We start from the raw sequence: 17,973 nt of genomic DNA on the forward strand, positions 1-17,973 counted from the left end.
AAAAGCTTCTGCACAGCCAAGGAAAGAGTCAAAAAAATTAAGAGGCAGCCCACGGAATGGGAGAAGGTATTTGCAAATGACACTACAGATAAAAGACTGGCATCCAAGAACTACAAAGAACTTCTCAAACTCAATACACAAGAAACAAATAAACAAATCAAAAAATGGGCGGAAGATATGAACAGACACTTTTCCAATGAAGACATACAAATGGCTAACAGACACATGAAAAAATGTTCAAAATCATTAGCCATCAGGGAAATTCAAATCAAAACCACACTGAGATACCACCTTACGCCAGTTAGAATGGCAAAGATAGACAAGGCAAGAAACAACAATTGTTGGAGAGGATGTGGAGAAAGGGGATCCCTCCTACATTGTTGGTGGGAATGCAAGTTGGTACAGCCACTCTGGAAAACAGTGTGGAGGTCCCTTAAAAAGTTAAAAATTGAACTACCCTATGACCCAGCCATTGCACTACTGGGTGTTTACCCCAAAGATACAGACGTAGTGAAGGGAAGGGCCATATGCACCCCAATGTTCATAGCAGCATTGTCCACAATAGCTAAATCGTGGAAGGAGCCAAGATGCCCTTCAACAGATGACTGGATTAAGAAGATGTGGTCCATATATACAAGGGAATATTACTCAGTCATCAAAAAGAACAATTTCTCAACATTTGCTGCAACCTGGACGGGACTGGAGGAGATAATGCTAAGCGAAGTAAGTCAAGCAGAGAAAACAATTATCATACGGTTTCACTCATTTATGGAACATAAGAAGTAGAAAGATTGGTAGGAGAAGAAGGGGAGAGGTAAACAGAAGGGGGAATAAACCATGAGAGACTATGGACTCTGATAAACAAACCGAGGGCTTCAGAGGGGAGCTGGTGATGGGTAGTAAGGAGGGCATGTATTGCATGGTGCACTGGGTGTTATACGCAACTAATGAATCATGGAACTTTACATCAAAAACCAGGAATGTACTGTATGGTGACTAACATATGATAATAAAAAATACTTTAAAAAATAAAAAAATAAAAATACTTGAATCAGAAAGAGACAGAAATGAAAGGGAAAAGTGAGCATTAAACATCGAAACTTCAGGACTCTTCTCTTGGTTATTAATACAAAGAACAAAGACAACCTGAAAAACATCAAGCAACTTGTCCTAACTCACGTCTGTGGAATACTCCAACAACAAGCAAAGTACACACTCTTTCTAAGTGTACGTGGACCATTCGCCAAGACATGGCCATATGCCAGCCCATAGAATAAACCTTAACAAATTAAGAATACTAGGAAATCGTGCAAAGTATGTTCTCTGGCCATAACCAGTATTAAACCAGAAATGAATAACAGAAAGGTATCTGGAAAATCCACAAATATTTGCAAATGATGAAATGCCCTTCTAAACCACCCAGGGCTCCAAGAGAAATTCTCATGGGCAATTAAAAATATTTTAGCAGAATGGAAATAAAAACAGGCATATGAAAATGCATGGGATACAGTTAAAATAGTATTTAGAGGGAAATTTATGGCACTAAATGCTTTTATTAGAAAAGAAGAAAGTGTTCAAATTGGTTATCAAAGCTCCTACCTTAAGAAATCAGAGAAGGAAGAGCAAATTAAATCCAAAGCAAGAAGATGGCAGGAAATAACAAGGAGCAGCAATCAATGAAATTTGACATTAAAAAACAACAGGAGAGTATCTCCTCCATCTTTGCACTTACTGTGCTGTGGAGATCCTATCATTCTAAAACACCATGAAGAATTCAGAGCTAACATTTCCTTGGAGTGGCCAACAGGTTCCTGGTAGACTGATCTTCTCTAGAAGTCAGCCAGGAAAGAAGAATTTGGAGGTCAGTGTCTGGGGTTGGCACCGCCCTCTGTGAGCCAGCAATGCTTAGGGTCTTAGCCAGGACAGCTGAAGAGGACTCCCTCAACAGCCCTAAACAAAATGCCCCCATCCTCGGAGAGCTGCCGGTCAACCGCAGGAAACAGACAACACTGTGATGACAGGGCCACGTGCTATGATGGACGTCAGCACAGGCTGTGAGCCCTGAGGGAGCATCTCAGTTGGACCAGAGACAGTGCAGCTAAATTCTGAGAGGGACGAGACGTCGGTGTGAAAAAGGAATAGAAGGATCCACACAGAACAACAGGGGTTTATTTTCATGTTTAACAAAGAAAGGGCAGTTTATTGGAACAAAACAAGCCAAACTGAAAAATCTCTTAGTTTATATCAAAGTCCTGCTCCAAATTTTGTAAGTAGCATACTGCATCACTCACTTAAGCTACTGCTAGGTCCTATGCTCTAGGATTTTGTGAATGCTGGCTTTTTAGCAACTGACTCAAATCTCTTTAATTGTTCTATTATTATTTTTTTGGTAATCATGTAAGAAAGAGACAGATACAAATAAGTAACAAGAATTAACCATTTCTAAGGAAGGGAGCTGTTGAGGATAAGGATTCAGAAGCCAAGTTAGGCTGGCAATTCATCATGTTCCAGTAGAACAATGAATGGAAACTTGCATAACGGAATACACACATTAGTAAACAAAGAAGTTATGCACCTCCACTAAAATTCAGTGCAAAAAGGCACTTAAACCCCCTGAAAAGTATGTTGTTAGACACTATATATATGTACGTGTGTGTGTGTGGCAAACCAGATCCTGATACACTAAATGAGTTCAAATTTCTGTATACCCAAGATTCTTGAGGAGACAGTTATATTTAGACTTTCATTAATGTTCAAAGCATTGTGCAGAAATCAAAAAGTCAGGTTTTATAATGACCGCATATAACTGGAGTTCTACGCGGTATGTGTGTGTATAAAGTCTTCCCTAGAAAGCCTTCCTTAGGCAGATGGTTTGCCCCCAACTAAACTGGGGACAGTGATGAGAAGTGAGAGGTGGGGAAGCCAAACACCTGCTAGGGCTAGAACACGTATTTGCTCTGTCTCAAGGATAGCCAGGGACTAAACGTGCGCTCTGACAAATCATCTCAGAGCCTCATGAGAGGATAATGTGTGAGCAGTAAGGAGCTCACAGGAGGAAGACAGAGGTTAGGGGCAGGCTTGAAGGTCAGAGCCCAGGCTATGGACCAAAAAGGAGAGTTAAAAATGCCTTCTGGAAATGAGTGGGCAGTCTATTCCATTTTCAGCACACCGACATGTTCTAGGAGTTTTGTTTTTATTTTAAATAAGCTTTATTTTGGTCCCTTGAAAAGAAAAGTGTGTTGCACTCTGATGAGCCCTTAGCTTCCAAGTGGCTTTTCTCCTGGGGCCTCTTAGGGGCACAAGCTAGGCTCCGATTTGCCAGCCTTGACAGACAAAAGAGAGAACTCAACAATGCAGCCTAATTCCAAGTGTGGTATGTATGTGCTTCCTGAAGAGTCGGGGGCATTGTCTAGAACCTCAGCTTTGTCTATAGAACACTATCTCCCCATCTTTTTACATCATTTCCAGCGGTGGGGACCAGACACCTGTATTTTAAAAAACTTCCTCCCATGATTTTGCTCTGCGGTCCCATGAGAACCATTGTCTTAGAAGGAAGTTCTCAAAGGACAAAGATCTTTTTTTTCTTCTTCTCTATGGATTCAAGTAATAATTAATGAGTGTCTACAATGGGCCAGGAACTGTTACGGGCTGGCCACATGATAGTGAGTAAGAGGGGTAACATCCTTGCCCTCATGAAACTTTTATTGGGGGAGTCAGACACTAAACAAATAATTATAGTTAATTAAATATTTACAACTGATTTAAGAACTACAAAGGACAAACCTCTATACCCCAAGCACCTGGCCCTGCACTATAATATGCATAATAAATATTTGTCCATTGTCTGCTATTCGACAGGTTATCTGCATTGGCAGTAAATGCCCAAGTACATTCTGGTAATAGGTACTGGGCAAGGAAAAGACTGTCAGATAATGTGAAGGAACCCTGGTTTAAACAAAGTCAAACAGGCTTCCTTAATGCAGGACCCCTCTACGTTTGAACGTGCTCATGTACCCTGTGGCTTCCTAAGACAGCTTGCTGGTGGGTCAGAGGCACTTCTGCAGCAGGGCCAGGGAGCTGAATGTGGGGATCCACTTTGGGAACCACTTTTCTGAGTGTTTCAGGGGGGAATGTCAATGCTTGTCTCTGAAGAAGGCAAGTGTCCTACTTTTCCAGTGTGGGCAGCTCGGCCCTGAAGAGTCTGGGGATGACCTGGATTTTCTCCGGTAACACAATCCTGCCCCTTGCCTGGGGGACACCCTCTGTGCCCCCCAGATATGGAGAACAAGGGGAGCAGCCCAGCCAGAGGATCGCTTAGCCGGTGAAAATGAATGGGCCTGATGCATTCAAGATAGGAGGGTACAGAAATAAGAACTGCAATTTGAGTGCCTGGTGACTTTGCTTGGCACCACTTGGGGTTCAAGGTCAGGGTGAGGGCACAGACTCTGTGTGACACCTTTCTATCAGAGCTTTTGGCTGCCAGCATACCAGGTAGCAGCACCAGGAAGTGGCTGTGCAAACGTCATGAAACATGGCAGCACAAGGTGATCCCAGTAACTATCCAGACTGAAAATGCAGACCCCATGCTTCCCATATAATGTTGTGTGAGACCTCCTTATACTAAAACACCATTTGTTGTTTATCTGAAAGTCAAATTTCACTGGGCATCCCATGTTTTTATGTTTATTTAAAACCTACCAGCCCACAGTGTGGCCCCTGGGGTGCTGGGCTTCCAATACAAAAGTCCAGGGACTGGGGTGGGGGTGGGGGCCACCCTGCAGGTTGCATCCAGGCCAGGCCAGAGGAAGCCTGGTCTAGCTGCTGTGCAGATGTGCAGGACACATCTTGCCGGGGGGCACTCCTCTTGCTGTCCTACTTGGCCAAGTTCCAATGCCGGGGAGCAGGTCGACACCACACTTTTCATTTCAAAAACCAGGAAAAAGAGGAGTTTTGTCAGCAATTTTCTGCCACATGGAATAGACTGGATGGGTGATTCTTACCCAGGGGCAATCTGGCAGTGTCCAGAGACGGTTCTGGTTATCACAGCGGGGGGCGAGGGCCAGCATTACTGGCATCTGGTGGGTAGAGGCCAGGATAAACAGCCTACAGCGTGCAGCACGGCTCTCGCATCCAAGAATTACGCCGGCCAAAATGTCAGTAGTACCAAGGGTCAGACACCCTGGACCAGAGGAAACTCAACCCCATCCCAGAAGCAAGGCCAACCCTAAGCAGATGGGCGATGAGGACAAAGTTGTTGTCCTCTGGTCCTAATCTTTTTCAACACCCCCATGCCACAGAGTCCAGTGTCCCTATATGATCCTTGGTCCCTTTAGTGGAGGGAAAACAGCATCATGCTACTATACCCCAATTTTTATTATAGTATTAATAACTTAATATGCTACCTTTTCCAAACATATTCCTGTTCTAGAGATGGGGTGGCGGTCTTTGCCAGTCCCCTATTTCAGAGGCAACCTCCCCTTTTTCCTTACTGAAGCCACTCCCAACTTTGTCCAAAGAAGCAACGTACGCGTGAAAACCACTGACTACCCTCCCCCGCCCCAAACATCCTCTCAGACAGCGGTGGATCTGAGAGGAAGTCTAGAGGGTGGAGGTTTGGGAAAGAGACCGCTTGCCTAATGAAAGTGGGCAGACTTAGCTGGCACTGAGCTTTGTTCCTTTTGTTCTTCTTCCTCATCTCACCTGGAGTGTGGGTGGGAGGAGCAGCGGCCATCGTACCATTGTGAAGACGAAAGCCACACACAGAAGGTGCTGGAGCAGGGGGCCCCGGCTCAGAAGCCCTGGGTGGCCTCCTCCGGTGTGCACCATTCTGCACCAGTGATCCCAGACCTCTTACGTGAGAAAAACAAATGATTTGGTGAAACAACGGAAGTTGGATTGCTGTTACATGCAACCCAAGTCAGTCTTGACTGGCACAAAGGCCTGGAGGGGAAAATGTGTAAGGCAAGCATAGAATCTAATGGTGAGATGCCAGAGCCTTGGTGCTCCTAAGGAGTGAGGAGAACTTTTAGGCATGGGGGAAGGCCCCCTGCCCCTCCCTCACATGATCTAGGCTCTTCTCCCCATATGGAGCTGCCCTAGTTCTGACCCAAGGAATTGATTAGATAAGCACTTGGCTGACTAATAATGGTGTCAGTCCATGCCACAACCAGTGGATAAAATTCCAAGGAGACAAATGATGACAGCGAGGGCACTCGGGAGATCCCCGGGAAGCCCTGTGCAAATTGTAACTGAACAGCCTTCATTAGGACCGTATCTCTTCAAACATAGAACCAGAAGATGCTTTTGATTGTACTGACTTGAGCGAACATGGCCAACGAGGCTCCGAAAAGAGGTGGCCTTGGATCCTCCTTAAAACTGACACAGGGCGTTTACCATCTTTTCATCTCTACTCCAGGGGGCAATTATGATAAAGGAAAGGCCATCCTTAATATATGGCGTGTGTACAGAAAGAATAGGAGCAATCACTCTTACCTTCTGCAGAACTTGCTGGGTCATCGAATCTAATGGGAACGGAGCCCGGGACGGAGTATTATGTCATCCTTACATTACAGACAATTAGAGAAACGGCCCCTCCCCCCAATGTGCACCCATTTTCTTTGCCCCTGCTCCCAGCCCTTGTCAGTGTCCCCAAATAGGACTAGGCTGGGCCAGGGAGAGCACTGCCCATCCTTGTGGTGGGGTCGTCTTCCCGTGAGCTCTAGCCCTGAAGCTGCTCCTTATTAAGATATGACCTTGGTCACTTATCTTTCCGTGCTTTAAGTTTCCCCATCTGAATAAACAGCATCAGTCACAATGCCCACCTCCCAGGGGTTCTTGTGAAGACTGATAGGAATCACCTTGAAAAGTGCCGGCCATATAGTGAGCACTCAGGGACTGTCTGCAGGCATTATATTAGTATTAGCTGTATTAGAGCTCCATGCTGTCTGTGGCAGAGAGCTGAGAGGGTTTCTTCTCCCTCTGTTTAGGAAGACAGCTTGTTTATCTCCTCCCGAGGGCAGCATGGAGAATTGGACATTGTGTTATCATCTGACTGTCTGACTGAGCAATCTATGGAGAACATACCGACATCCATCCCGGCTCACAAGGAGCTAGAGGGTCCCACCTCATTGCGTTGAAGCAGTTACTTCCTTTGGGGGCGGGAGAGGGTGCTGCTCTGACCTGTCAGGTTTGGGGTGCCTACTGCCCCCTCGCTTCAGGCCATGAGATACTAGCTAGCTCTGAGTCCCAGGGAGGGCCCTGAGGGCTTGGAGTCACATGAGAAGCTAGCAGGGGGAAGGGGCAGAGAGGGCAATGATGAGGAAAGCTGGTGGAAAGGAGAGGGGAGGGGAGGCAGGCCATTTGCACCCAGGGTTTTGGGTCTCCCTCAAATGCAGTCAGTCTGCACACACGGTCAAGTATTAGTCCTCAGGTTGCTCCCGCCAAATAGGACATATATATTTAAACTGGAGGACACAGAGCACGTCAACCATTAACAGGACTCCCAACAAAGCGACAGGGATACAATATGCCCTTGTTTGGAGCCCTCCCTGAATCGTGCCTTTGTGTAATACAATCTACACAAACTGCCTCTGGGCTGGAAGCCACTGGAAGTGGGCAGAACCTCACCTCGGGTTTTATCTAAAAGCCTTACCTAAGAAACACAATGGCCCAAGTTTACCCGATGTGATTTCTTTTGAAGGGCTGAGTGTGTGTGTGGAGGGGGAAGGGTAGTGGGTAGACGAACCAAACTGCAACTCACATGTGAAATTCTCACTTGCAAAATTTGTGGGAAAAGAAGATGAGGGCACCAAATGCAGCATGTGAAATCGCATGAGGAGGGCGATTTAACCAGCTGCTGCCACACAGTTACAGACCACGCGGTGTGTGGGCAGGACATCTGTCATACTGGCAAGCACTTGGTTAAACAGTAAACAGGTTCCAGGACATTCGCTCTCCCCAGAGGAGAAAAGGCTGCTCCCCAACGCTGGCATACCTGGGTGCTTGCACGCCTCTCTCCAAGGATCCTCAAGCCGTCTGTAAATACGCCCTCATTGTTGGAGCAAGCTCACTGCACCTGGAAAGGCAGAGAATGCTGGGAAGGAACCAACAAGTGCTCTATCCTACTTCCTGGTCACAATGACCTCAGGTCCCTTCACAAGCGTGAAATATTTCAGCTGGATTCCAGCACCTCCCTCAGTGTGAAATAACCTCCAAGTTCCACAGCGATGGGCACAGCTGATATCCTCTTCCAAGTTCCTTTGCTAAATTCTGCTCCCAGCACAATCCCATAAGACAGTCTAAATCAGCTCTTCCGTCTCTTAGAGTTTACACCTTTATGAAAACTTACAAGCCATTTCAAAATATTTTGACAACTAATTTAAAAGGAAAGCCATAAATGGAACAATATAGTCGTCCATCTTTAGGACACTTGTTCAAGTATAATCTTACCATGAAATACTATGCAGTTGCTTCAAGAATAACGCAATGCTACATATGCGATGTGGCATGATACCTGCAGTAGGTTGAAAGTTGGTGTCCCAGAAGGTATGCCCATATCCTCAACCCCAGAATCTGTGAATGGGAACTTATTTGGGAAAAGGGCTTTATAGATGTAATTAAGTTAAGATCTAAAATGAGATCAGACTAGATTATCTGGGTGGGCCCTCTATCTAATGACAAGTATCTTTCTAAGACGTAGATGAAGACACACAGAGAGAAGAGAAGGCCAGAAAGATATGTGAAGGCAGAGGCAGAGACTGGAATGATGTATCAGCCATCAGCCAAGGAATGTCTGGCTGCATGAGAAGCTGGAAGAAGCAAGGGATGGCTTCTTCCCTAGAGCCTCTGGAGGGCCTTCTACCCTGCCCACACTTTGATTTTACACCTCTGCCCTCCAGAGCTATGAGAGAAGACATTTCTGTTGTTTTAAGTCACCTAGTTCATGGTGATTTGTTACAGCAGTCCTAGAAAATGGATACAAACTCCAAGAGAGATTTAAGACTAGAAAACCAAAACCAAAAACAACACCAAAGACAGCATATACCGTTTGGCACTTGGATAGACAGACCCCCTACACCCTAATCCCTGGAGCCTGTGAATATGTATGTTACATAGCAAGAGGAAATTAAGATTGCAGATGGGACAAAGGTTGTTGAACAGTTGAATTTAGATAGGAAGATTATCTTAAGACTGTCCAAGAGGACCAGGAATCACAAGAGTCCTCAAAAGCGGAAAAGGGATGCAATGCTATATAATTCTACATAGATATATGTATGTGTGTGTGTGTATATATATATATATATAGAGAGAGAGAGAGAGAGAGAGAGAGAGAGAGAGAGAGAGCGCGCGAGCACGCACATCTTCACTCAGACCAGCCGTGTTTCCGGCGCTCAGTCACCACCTGTAGGTAATGGCTACTGTGTTGACTATGGATCTATAAAATCCAATAGGAGTGAGGAGTTGGGGTTTTTTATTATTATTATTTAAACTCTGGTTAGTTAACACAGTATAATACCAGTTTCAGGTGTACAATATAGTGATTCAACACTTCCATACAACACCTGGTGCTCATCACAAGAAGTGCACTCCTTAATCCCCATCACCTATTTCACCCATCCCCCCACCCACCTCCCTTCCAGTAACCATCAGTTCGTTCTCTATGGTTAAGAGTTTGTTTCTTGGTTAGCCTCTTTCCCCCACCCGTTGTTCATTTGTTTGTTTCTTAGATTCCACATATGAGTGAAATCATATGTTGTCTTTCTCTGACTTTTTCATTTAGCATATGTTCTAGTCTGTCCATGTTGCTGCAAATGGCAAGACTTCATTCTTTTTTGTGGCTAATATTCCATCGTGTGTATGTATGTGTGTGTGTGTGTGTGTATATATATGTACATATGTATATATGTGTGTGTGTGTATATTTTATATACATATATATAATCTTCTTTATCCACATCTTCTTTATCCATTCATCTGTCGATGGACACTTGGGCTGTTTCCATAATTTGGTTATTGTGGATAATGCTATGAACATCGAGGTGCATGTATCCCTCTAAATTAGTATTTTGGTCTTCTTTGGGTAAATACCTAGTAGTGTGATTGCTGGATCATATGGTAAGTCTATTTTTAACTTTTTAAGGAACCTCCATACTGTTTTCCACAGTGGCTACATTCCTGCCAAAAGTACAAAAGGGTTCCCCTTTAAAAAAAATGAGGGGGCGCCTGGGTGGCACAGTGGTTAAGCGTCTGCCTTCGGCTCAGGGCGTGATCCCAGCATTATGGGATCGAGCCCCACATCAGGCTCCTCTGATGGGAGCCTGCTTCTTCCTCTCCCACTCCCCCTGCTTGTGTTCCCTCTCTCACTGGCTGTGCCTATCTCTATCGAATAAATAAATAAATAAATAAATAAATAAATAAATAAAATAAAATAAATGAGAACACAACAGTCTCAAATGCAGTATAGGCATCCTGTGGATATGGGTATTAAAAAGAATGAGTTGAAGCTGTATGCACTGACATAGAATACTGACCATAACTACAGTATATTGCTAGATGAGACCAACCAAGTTAAAAGTGCTTTTTTGGTAAAACTTGTTAAGAAAACCAATAAACATACAGACATATATGGAATTATTCACACCATATCGTTAATATTTTTTTCACACTTCATGAAGCAGTATTAAGGTATCACCAATAGGATTGCTAACTTTCTCCCTGCACACATGATTTTGTTGTATATTGCTTCATAGCTTAAAAAAAATCAAGAGATAGATCATCCCAAGAGTAAGTTGCTAGTCAACACCTTTAGTAGCTACTCCAGTGGTTATACCATTGCCAAAGCATCGGTAACCACATCAAAGACCTCTCCACCAAGAACCTTATTGAAGACTTACTCTCCTTTTACCAGGCACTTTTTTCTAACTAGAGGGAAGATCTCAAAAAATGCTCTATGAAACACTATTCCTTCACATGTACATTACCATGCCTATAGAGTTGACCAGTCTGCAGTAGAAATCAGTACCTATTCTGCCATTCAGAAAGAGAGCTTTCATTTTCCAAAGCTCACATGTCCTCAAACCCATCTGATATTCAGACAATAAAGAGATTTTTTAAAAGCTAAAATTCACAGGAAAAAAATACAGGAGAGGGGGCCATCATGGAGAGAATACTAAATAGAAATCAAGAGCTTCCATGCACAGATTAAAAGAAAATGCTGGAAGGTTTCTAACATTTCAGGCTCTGGGGTGTCCTCCACATTCAGAATTGGTCTGTATCATTTGTTAGACGGGCCTCCAATTCAGTGCTGGCCCATTGCCCCTGCAGCAACAGCATGCCATGGGCAACCGTGGTTCCACAGCAGCCCCCTAAGTCCAAGAAATGAGACTCTTGTCACTTGGGTAATCCAAACACAAGCTTAATCCTACAGCATACTGCCTATGGGAGCTGGGCCACCACTGGCAGCCCTGAGATCCTGTCACTCAAAAAGTTCAATCAGGAAGTGGCATAAATGTGTTCCTTGGATTGGCCTGTGTGACCTAGTCCCTCAGAGTTTTCCTCCAGGCAAGGGATGACCTGGCAGAGAGTTTGGCCAAGCCCCAAAAGGTTGTCATAATATTTATGCTTTATGTCCTCTTTCTCCTACGGCAGGTAACATTCAAAATGTTGAGTGACTTTATTTGGCATCCCTCCTCCTCCTGCATTTTAAATATTTGTGTGTGTGCGCGCAGTGGGGGTAGTGGGCAGGGGATCCCTTGGAGCAAGCACTCAGAAGTGGTTGCTGGGGGGCGCCTGGGTGGCACAGCGGTTGAGCGTCTGCCTTCGGCTCAGGGTGTGATCCCAGCGTTATGGGATCGAGCCCCACATCAGGCTCCTCCGCTATGAGCCTGCTTCTTCCTCTCCCATTCCCCCTGCTTGTGTTCCCTCTCTCGCTGGCTGTGTCTATCTCTGTCAAATAAATAAAAAAATCTTTAAAAAAAAAAAAAAAAAAAAAAAAAGAAGTGGTTGCTGGGTCTCATTTCCCTTCCTCCCCTGGCCTTACAGACTAAGTACAAAATGAGAGAGAGGAGCTAAGAGATCCATTCACTTCAAAGAACGTTCACCAGGGTCCCAGTACGTCCCAGGCACTGGAACACAGAGATAATGATATTAGTTAAAACACAGATTTGGTTGCTCTTAATCTATTTGGAATATTTTAAATCACTTGACTAACTGAACATAGTTCAGTTTTGAACTTGACTGAACACAGTCAAAAAGAGAAAAATAACCCTAATAAACTAAAAATGAGAATATTTCTTAAATTCATTTTAATACTGTTCTAAAAATAATTTGAAAATGTAAACTCTATGGAAATATGAAGCAAATATTTATAGAACAATGGAGATGATATAGTCAGCCATTTATGAATTTTTAACAGCTTTTTCAACTACAAATTGTATAAAATAATCTTAATTTAGAAGCAGTATTTTTCCTTACTCATATTTCATGATATTATTTTACTCAAACTTTATGTATCCACCTTTGACATCACTGACTTTGTCATCATTTAAGCCAATTCTGATGATCTTACACAGTTTCTGGAAAACATCACCTTCAATTCTTTCCTAATTGAGACAAATGTGTAATGTTGACACAGAAAATTTTATCCCAAGCCACAGGTGCCCATTTCTGAATAGAGTGGATCCCCCCACCCTTTATTCTGTGGGTATAACTTACTTTCTCGCTTTTTAAACTGATTCATAAAACACTTATTTTCAATTACCTAGAACACTCTCATGTGAAGTCACATACCCAGAATGACCAAAACTTGTCAAAATTTCTTCACTTCCCTCTCACAGATCTTAGCACATGCCCTTTAAAACCATCTCCAAACAAGCAAACACTGCATTTGTTTCAGGTTATATCTCTTACACAAACAGTACTTAGTTGTGCAAAATAAAATACCCCATTATAGAAGATACTAGAATATGAGGCCAGCCCCTATTTCCTGCAAGATAATTATAGGGAAAAATGCTTTTTATGCTCAGGCACATACAGTATGGAACTTCAGACTGTATTTGGCATGCAGGAAATGCAATTTATTTGCACTGTTTTTTTTTTTTTAATTTATTCGACAGAGATAGAGACAGCCAGCGAGAGAGGGAACACAAGCAGCGGGGAGTGGGAGAGGAAGAAGCAGGCTCATAGCGGAGGAGCCTGATGTGGGGCTTGATCCCAGAACGCCGGGATCACGCCCTGAGCCAAAGGCAGACTCTTAACCACTGTGCCACCCAGGCACCCCTATTTGCACTGTTCTTAAAGCTAAAACACCGTCTTCACAGAACATATGTTAGTAGATTGAATGTTCCAAAGATGGCTGCACAAGTATATCCCATTCCACTTACTCTTAGGATGGGATATTGACACCCCTCCATAGAGAAGTGGGGGGGGGACGGTTACATTCCCCTGAATCCAGGTGGGCCCATGACTGGAGAAAGTGACATTACATGATTTCTAAGGCTAAGTCCTAATAGCAATAGAACTTCCACCTGGACCACACGAAGACCTTTGCCCTTAGAAGCCAGCCATCATGCTGTGAGGAAACCAGTCAGCCAGGGAAAGGGCACATGTGGGTGTTCTGGGTGACAGCCGCACCCGGAGTCCCACCCACCAATAGCCAGCATCAACACTAGCTGATGCTAAGTAGAGCACCGATGAAGGGCCAGCACCAAGGCCTGCCCAAACCGCAGATTCAGATTTGTAAACAAAATAAATGATGTCACCGTTCTAAGCCTCTAAGTTTTGAAATGGTTTGTTATGCAAATGATGATCAGAACAATGCAGGTTTTTCACAGCCAGTAATACACTCAAAAATTTTTTTATGAAGTTAAATGAAAGATCTTACTTATTTCTGCCAATGCTCATCCTCTTTAAAAGTAAAACCATTGAGATTTTTGTAAGTTTTTATTGTTAATTAATATATGACTTCTCTCATATCTTTCTGCAAATGTTAGACATTTAGAAAGCATGTTAGGCACTCAGACTTTGTTGGCAGAAGTACAAATCGGGTCCCACTTCCTGGAAGACAATTCATACCCCCCAAAAAAGGGGGCAACAGTTTTTTTAAAAATGTACATTTCTATGTCCCAGAAATTCTACCACAGGAACTTATGTTGAGGACATGCTAATGGATATATGCTAAGAATAGATACAAAAAAGTTTACATTGTTTATGTTCAAATATTGAACATAATCTAAATATCAACATAGCATTGGGTAGTAAGTTCTAGAATATTATTTGGCTATAAAGATGTGGAGAATGGAGATTTACTGACATGGAAACAGGTTGAAATATATCATTATCTAAAAAAATAAAACTTTAAAAAAGCATATAATTCCATTTTCACTATACTAAATATATATGTGTATAAACACTCACAGATCTGGAAGTATATATACCAAGGTTCTAACAGGGATTAACTAAAACTGGTAGGATTATGGATTTTGTTACTTCCTTCCTTCCCTTCTCCTTTCCTCCTCTCCTTCTCCTGCTCTTCTTTTTTTGCATATCTTCTCCACTTAAAGTTACAGTGCTTTTATAATAAAAACATTAAAGTAACTTGAAAAATTTTTTACAACTATTTATTAGAGTTCTGCAGAGAAACAGAACCAATACAATAAACCGACAGGACATGTACGTGGGTGAAGACATTTATTTTAAAGAACTGGCTCGTGAATTATGGAGGCTGAGACGTCCCAAGACCTGCAGGGTGCGTGGTTAAGCTGGAGACCAGTGTTGTAGCTCCAGTCCAAGTCTGAAGACCTGAGAGCCAGAAGGACCAATGGTATGGGTTTGGCCCAAAGACTGGTTTGCTTAAAACTTAAGAAAAGTAAATGTTTCAGTTTGAATCAGAAGGCAGGAAAAATCTGATGTCCCAGCTGGAAAGCAGTCAGGCAGGAGAAATTCTCCCTCACTTAGAAGAAGGCAGCATTTTTGTTCTATTCAGGCCTTCAAATGATGGGACATAGCGCATCGGAGTTAAGGAGGGTAATCAGTTTAACAGTCTACAGAGTCACAGGTTAACTCATCCAGAAACATGCTCACAGCTATGCCCAGAATAATGTTTCACCAAATATCCAGGCACCCCCATGGCCCAGTCAAGTTGACACATAAAATGAGCCATAACAGGAAAAAATTATATGTAAATTCCAGTTGAAAAAAAGAGAAATCAAGAGAAATTCAGAATTTAGTCTTTTCTGAGCCTTTTAAATCATTTGTCAAAAAGTTAGTTGTCCCTTCTTTTAGAACATTATTTTATTTGATGGGCATTTTGGTCTTCATGCGTTGGGGATGAGTAAAAGCATGTGAAATCTACTTTCCCATTTTTTATTTTATTTGTAATTCACATGTTGGAGGGTGGTACTCAAAGATCCCCAGACGGTGCGTGACCGGCCTACACTCTAGGACGGAATTCCGTCCTGTGTGCCCTTGTATCCCTGGGTGGTGACATCTGTCATAGCGCTTCATCTTTCTGCGCTGAGTCACGTGTTTGGGTCCCGCACCGGATGGCACGCAACCCCAGCCAGAGCACAGTGCGGGGCCCCGAAGTTGCGCTCCATGCGTTGAATGGGACTACAACCTGCTTCATCCAAGCCACGGATGAAAACGTACAACCAGGCAGAGCTGAGTATTGAGCCTCGCAGTTCATCACCAAACACTTGTCTCCACTTTACAAGCATTCCTTTAATGAACTGCCTTTGAGCAAGATTTTCCAGTTGGATAATCTACTTTACCACAAAGTTTTCAGATGTAAAATTGCAAACCGTCATCACGCTCATACTGACTTGTACCACCATCCAGCCCAGTGTTTCCCCACACTGCAGGGTCACAACTGATACCAGTTGTGAAATCAACCGAGTGGGTTGTTCATGCTTAGAAGTTCAACATGAGTTATTAGAAGACGTCTCCTATTAATTTTAAGTATGAAGCAGGAAACCTCTGTCTCAGATATATATAGATATGTGTATAGTCTGAGTCACAATGTAAATGTCCTTCTTACGATGTTTGGGATCAAAAACATTTCTGTGCCACTGATCTAGGCTTTATTTTTCGGCTGTCAACAGATGTCTTGATAAAATCAAGACAAAGCCAGGGTTGATTTCTTGGGTGTGAGACCCATTCAGTTCATCATTTTGTTGTGCTTGGCTGTCACCATCGGAGAATGCCTAGCTGAGGACTGATGTGAACAGAGAAGATGTACCAAACAGCAGGGAGGCCACACCGCTCTGGTCCGGCTGCAACGGTGCAGGCACCTCGAGCACCCAGCAGCGGACCGGGTCACTAACACACAGGACCAGCCTCAGGGCAGTCCGGGCTACCATGGAGCCCTAAGGGCTTGGCTGGGCCACAACCGAGATCCAGATTTGCGGCGGCGGCAGGCGCACAGAGGCGGTCACAATCCCAGGACAAAGGAAGAGACCGGTGAGGGGAGGTCAGCTTGCCTATTGGTCAGAACCTGACCCTGCTGCGCCTGCGTAGATAGTAACTCTTCCACCTGAGCAGGGCAACGAGCATGGCAGCGCTGGGGAGGTAAACCGCGGCGGTACATTACCACAGAACAAAAGCAGGCAGGGACGTCGCAATAAAGCCTGTTAGGGGTTCTGAGAATTCTTCAAAGCGCTTAGAATCTCCAGCTTTGAACAACGCTGCAGTATTGCAAATGAAATATCCACAGGCTTATAAACAGAAATTAATGGAAATATTGTAGCACTGAATTTTAAAAAACCTAAATGTATTTTCATGTGAAGCTTGAGATGAAGTGATTAATGACGAAAACAATTTTAAAATTCAAATTTTATTGTAACTGAATAGATGGCAATAGAATGCATAAACGTGTTTTGATTTACATGCAAATCATGCAGTCACTTGTTTCTTGTACACCCTCTGTAAGTTTACAAGAATTGTGAGAGGAAGCATTAAAAGGCCATTGGATAAATTCACACATAAAATTAAATTCAGACCGACTCAAAACTGATTTTTATGAAAAATTACATTTTCTTAGAAAAATTGTTCCATAGGAATCACTTCTAGATGTGCTAAAAACTTACACATTATTTTGATATCAGAAATTTATCCTAATGCTGTCATGGTTTATAAAATATTCATAACTCCAACAATGGCTACATCAGATTTTTCTCAAAATTACAAATTATAAGAAACTATTTTCAATCTTGAGTTTAAGAATGATGACTGTCACTTTCAATATTGCTTTTAAAATACAAATATTTTGGGGTACCTGGGTGGCTCAGTGGCTAAAGCATCTGTCTTTGGCTCAGGTCATGATCTCGGGGTCCTGGGATCCAGCCGCGTGTGGGCTCCCTGCTCCATGGGGAGTCTGCTTCTCCCTCTCCCACTGCCTCCTCCTACTTGGTCATGCTCTATCTCTCTCTCTCTCACACAAATAAAGTCTTGAATATATATATATTTTATATATTATGCTCAAAGTATAAGTTTAATGATCTAATAAATGAGTTTGGAGAAGTGAACCAATAAATTATTTCTGAACAGTCAAGATCACATTATTTATGGTATTGTATAAAATGTCAGCATCAGAAATATTTTTCATAATTTGTAAGGTTGTGCTGTTACTTCTACACTACTCATGTTTTATAACAAAATATTTTTTTAAAAAGCTTTATATTTTGGTACATTTAGTGGCACTTTTTTCCCCTAAGATTTATTTATTTTAAAGAAAGAGAGAGAGCAGGGAGGAGGGACAGGGGGAGAGAGAGAAACAAAAGCAGACTCTGCACAGAGCCCAACACAGGACTCAATCTCACCACCCTGAGATTACCACCCTGAGCCAAGAGTCAATCACCCAACCCACTACATCACTCATGCAACCCAGCACTTTCCCTTTTTTGAACATGGACCCTGCATTTTCATTTTGCACTGAGCCATGCATAGCGTATGCAACTGGCCTTGATACAACATTGCTTTC

At 43.1% G+C, this 17,973-nt stretch overlaps 1 long non-coding RNA gene across 1 annotated transcript in view; it reads right to left on the reverse strand.

Moving 5' to 3' along the window:
• LOC117801510 overlaps window positions 1-17,973 on the reverse strand; it is an 81,168-nt gene that overhangs the window by 46,891 nt on the left and 16,304 nt on the right. The window contains exon 5 of the long non-coding RNA XR_004624089.1: window positions 7,994-8,074. This is a non-coding gene — a long non-coding RNA (uncharacterized LOC117801510). The remainder of the gene's footprint in view (window positions 1-7,993; window positions 8,075-17,973) is intronic.

The sequence above is a fragment of the Ailuropoda melanoleuca genome, chromosome 3 (assembly GCF_002007445.2).
Source record: "Ailuropoda melanoleuca isolate Jingjing chromosome 3, ASM200744v2, whole genome shotgun sequence".
NCBI lineage: Eukaryota > Metazoa > Chordata > Mammalia > Carnivora > Ursidae > Ailuropoda > Ailuropoda melanoleuca.